A 4,655-nucleotide genomic window follows, 5' to 3' on the forward strand; every position below is an offset into this window, starting at 1 on the left:
TTTTCAGAAAAAAAATGCACGCCCACGCGTATGCGTGACCCCTGTTTTCAGCAAATGGGATTTTAGTGTTTTAAATATGATTTTAAACCTCTAATTTCATTCTTTTAACCCTAGATCTTAGTAGTATGCCTAGTAATTAGATGAAGGTAGGAATAGGTAGTAACTTGGAGATAAAGAAAGTTTGAGAAGTGATGATTTAGGTATGAGGAATAGGTAGTAACTTGGAGATGAAGAAAGTTTGAGAAGTGTATATATATATACACTTCTTATATTATAAGGCTGATTAAAGAAAGGAATAAAAGTTACATCTGAGCACTCTTTCTTGAAAGTGCGACCCCAGGAGATGGTGGAAGGTGAGGATCTCCTTCTTTGTTCGTCCTTGTATTGTAAAATCGCCCTCAGCAAGATGGTGGGAGGTTAGGATCCCCTCCTTTGTTCCTCCTGGGCATATGAGAATGTACCTCCTAGGTAGACGCAAGGGTTGTGGTTTCGCCCCACTTGCTCTAGGTTGGTTGGTATAGAGGCTCGCCGGATAGATGCAAGGGTATGGTTCGCCCCACTTGCTCCAGGTTATGATGAACTATGTACAAAAATGCAAATATATGATATATAAGTAAAGTTATGGCTATAATGAATGATTATGAAATGATAATGAATGATTATGAAATGATTATGAATGAATATGAATGAAACGAGGCTTATGCACTTATGTTATCTGAGATACGAGTGTCCTTGGGTAAAGTATCGTGACTTGCCACCACGTGTTCCAAGTTGAGACTTGATACTCTGTTGACCCTACGACGTAAGAGGTGACCGGGCACTTATAAATTCCCAGGAAGGTTAACCCTCATTGAGCAATTTTATATATATGAGAAAAAGTTGTGCATAGACTCTTGGGGATACGCATCGGGGGACAGTTCAGGGTTTAGCAGCCGGACTTGTCGGGTTGGCTTGATAACCGACAGATGAGACTCATCAGCCATAGGACAGGCATGCATCATATGTATATTGTTTGAATTGCTTGCTTGTGCATTAATTGGGATTGCCTAAGTAATTATAATATGCTATCTGTTATATTTGCTATCTGTATTACTTCTATTCTACCTGTGTTTGTCATTGTTTGCTTGTCTGTATGTGCAATTTCATCGGAGTTGGAGGAACGGAGAAAAGGCGGAGAGATTGGGGGTTTTAGTTCGGATTTGGTTAAGTTAGAACCTTAGAGAACCACCCGTTTATGGTTTTTGTTTTAGCTCTTTAAATTTTATAATCTGAGTGTTGGTGTTCTAGAATTGCCTCTGGTATTCCTAGGGCCTTATATTTTATGTACGTGGCACCTTTACCATGCTGAGAACCTCCAGTTCTCATCCCATACGCTATTGTTGTTTTCCAGATGCAGGTCGAGATGCACCTCGCTAGGCTTCTGGAGTTCTCCGCAGCGAAGTGGGCTATTCGAGATTCTACTTTTGTTCTATTTTATTATGTCTATATGTATAGACTCTCCCCATGTATATATGCTTTACTGTTGCACCTCATAGAGGTTTATGGTGAACTAGGGTTACTTTTATGTATTTTGGGTTATGGTTCCTTATATGTATATATATGACTATTCTCTGGCCAGCCTTAGTTTCGCAGGCTGAGTTCGGAGCTTGATATTTTGTACTTTTGACCCTCTACTCTTGCTTTTATATATATGTTTATGAACCTTAGCTTTCTTCGTATGCAAGTAACCTTTTCTTGAGCGTTGCGCTTTTAATGTTTACGATTTTGTTTTACCTATTCTTCAAGGCTCCTAGTATACTATATTCTTTCGACTATTATACGTATATATATTTTATTTTAGAGGTCGTAATACCATACCACATCTGTTTTATGATTTAAGCGTAAAGTTCTGTAGGTGTTACACGGAAGCTCTGCAGCGGTAAGGGAAGAGGAACAAGGTGGAAGCGGAGGAGGTCAAGAAAGGGCTAATCGGACTTCTTGAAGACAGAGTTGGTGGGGGCGAAGATGGTGACGGAAGCGGACTGCTCCAAGAGGGATTCCGCTACAACTTGGAGGGTGAGGGCCATGGAGACGAAGCTTGAGTCGGGGGAGGATGTCGGTAACGTCGGAGATAGCTTCACTTGAAAAGGCGGTGAAGAGAGAAATGAGTAATGACAGAGAGACTAAAGATTAGGAGGAAAGGAGTGAAGAAGCTAAATGGAGGTTGAAAGCCTCTGAAAATAAAGACAAAGGCACATAAATAAATTCATAATTCATTAATATTTTTTTTCCAAGGCAATGGAAGCTCCACTTGGGGGGAAATAGTCCTCATTGCAGTCTTTGCCATGATGTCTGCTACTGTATTTGCATCTCTCAAGATCAACCGAAGATCAGCACGCTATTTCCAAGACATGATATCTCAGATTTTTAACACCAAGGGATCAGTAAACCCAGAGCAATCTTGTAAATTATTGACAATAGTAAAAGCCTCCACACAGTCTGTCTCACATATAATGTCTCTTTGTCCCGAGTCCCATGCTAAAAGAAAGCCTCTCCAAATAGCAAACAACTCTCCTTGCAAAATGCTACGACTCTCAATTGTTCCCAGACAGCCTCGTTGCCACCTTCCCTTCCAATCTCTGCTAACACAAGCAAAACCAACTCGAGCACCACTGGCAGGATAGCTAGCATCACAATTAATCTTAAAGGTACCCACTGAGGGGGGAATCCAAGAGCCACTAATGGTTGAGGGGATAGATAGTCGTTGCAACTCAAAAATATTTCGGAGCTCCTTTTCTAAGGACAAAGCCATACCAATCACCTTGTTTGTGGTCCAATGCTCGTGAGGATGAAAGATCTCGTTATTTCTCGAACACCAAATCCACCAGAGACCAGAAAAGAATCTAAAGGGGCGCTGTTTGCTATTATGTAAGAACCAACTCATCAAATTCACTGGTTGATCGGAGATCCCTAAAGCTTGCCAAACAAGTTGGGCTTTTGGACAATCCCGAATACAATGTAAAACCGACTCCTGACTTGAAAAACATCGTGGACAGCTATCCGTGTGCGAAATGCCCCTTCTAAAACGAAATGCAGCAGTAGGAAGAGCCTCCCAAAGACATAGCCAGGCCAAAAATTTGTGCTTTTCCGGAACATGTTGACGCCAAAGCCAAAGCCAATTACCCCTATCCTCCCAACTAAACATCTTCTTACTGAGCCATAAATAACCACTATGAGCATCATAAACCTTTGAGGCCGCACCAGTCCAACACCAACCGACCTCTGAACCAGCTTGAACATCTGGGTTGTAAGAATTAATGTTGCTCTGCAGAGACTGATTCAGAGGAGAATAGATATTCTCAAGGTTCCACTGTCCAGATGACCAAAGGTCCAAGATCCTGAGATCCGAATCAGAAATGTGAACATAATCCATCTCCTGACACAATCGCCCCTCTCTTAATCTTCCTTTCCAGCTGGCTAGCCTTCCCCGAATCTTGTCCAAAACATCGTTGAAAGTTGCGCGTGTCACCCGAGAGTGATTAAGGTTCACCCCTAAATACTTGCCCAAGTTCTGAACGAATCTGATGGAGGAGACTCCAGTGAAAATCTCTTTTCTTGTAGCTGAAACATTCTTGGAGCATAGCGCTTTAGATTTTTCCACATTAACCTTCATCCCAGAGGCTCTGCAGAAATTTTCCAAAGCTACCATTACAGTTTGAACTTGCTGTTTTTCAGCTTTACAGAAAAGAAGCAAATCATCGGCAAACATCAAATGAGAAATTCTTGGACCCCCTCTAGAAACCGCAACTGGCTTTCACATGCCCTTATCAACTTGCTGATTAATAGAACAGGACAATCTCTCCATACACAACACAAACAGATACGGTGATATAGGATCTCCTTGCCTAAGACCCCTGCTCGGAGTAAAGCTATTTAATCTATCCCCATTCCAGAGGATAGACAGTGAGGAAGCAGTGACACAACGCATAATCAGATTGACTGTCGGAGGAGGAAAGCCAAAACTCACCAGGGTTTGTTTCAGAAATCCCCAATCCACTCTATCGTACGCTTTCTCCAAATCAATCTTAAAGGCCAGGGTGCCTTTCTTTGACTTTGTCTTCTTCATGAAATGGAGAACCTCTTGTGCTACAATGATGTTGTCAGGGGTTCCTCTCCCCAGGATAAACCCCCCTTGAAGGGGCCCAATAATCTCTTTGAGATGGGGACGAAGTCTATTGACCAGGACCTTCGTTATAACTTTGTAAACCACATTACAGAGACTAATTGGTCGGAAATTCTTCATGGAAACCGGGTTTTCTACCTTCGGAATAAGAACCACAAGAGTCTGCCAAATAATTAAACCAACTTTTTAATTTATTCAAATACAATGACAAATGTATTCTTTAAGCAACTACTCTAAGATTCAAGTTCCCTTTTACTTTTGTTGGATGCAGTCAATTTTCCTTCTACTAATATATTATATCAATTGGTTTGAAAACTTGATTTTCTAACAAAACCGTTTCATGTCTCGCAGCCTCGCAGGTGGTTTTGATTCCATGGCGAATACTAATGCATCCAGGAAAAACTAAAAAGTATAAGGTTTTTAAATTTTAAATCATAAACTTTAAATTCTCAATTCTGAGTTTTATATTTTAAATTTTAAATCTAAATTCATA

General features: G+C 40.9%; 1 pseudogene; it reads right to left on the reverse strand.

Moving 5' to 3' along the window:
• Positions 1-3,688, reverse strand: part of LOC107633906 — a 7,703-nt pseudogene extending 4,015 nt beyond the window's left edge.

Source organism: Arachis ipaensis, chromosome B03 (genome assembly GCF_000816755.2).
Source record: "Arachis ipaensis cultivar K30076 chromosome B03, Araip1.1, whole genome shotgun sequence".
Taxonomy (NCBI): Eukaryota; Viridiplantae; Streptophyta; class Magnoliopsida; order Fabales; family Fabaceae; genus Arachis; species Arachis ipaensis.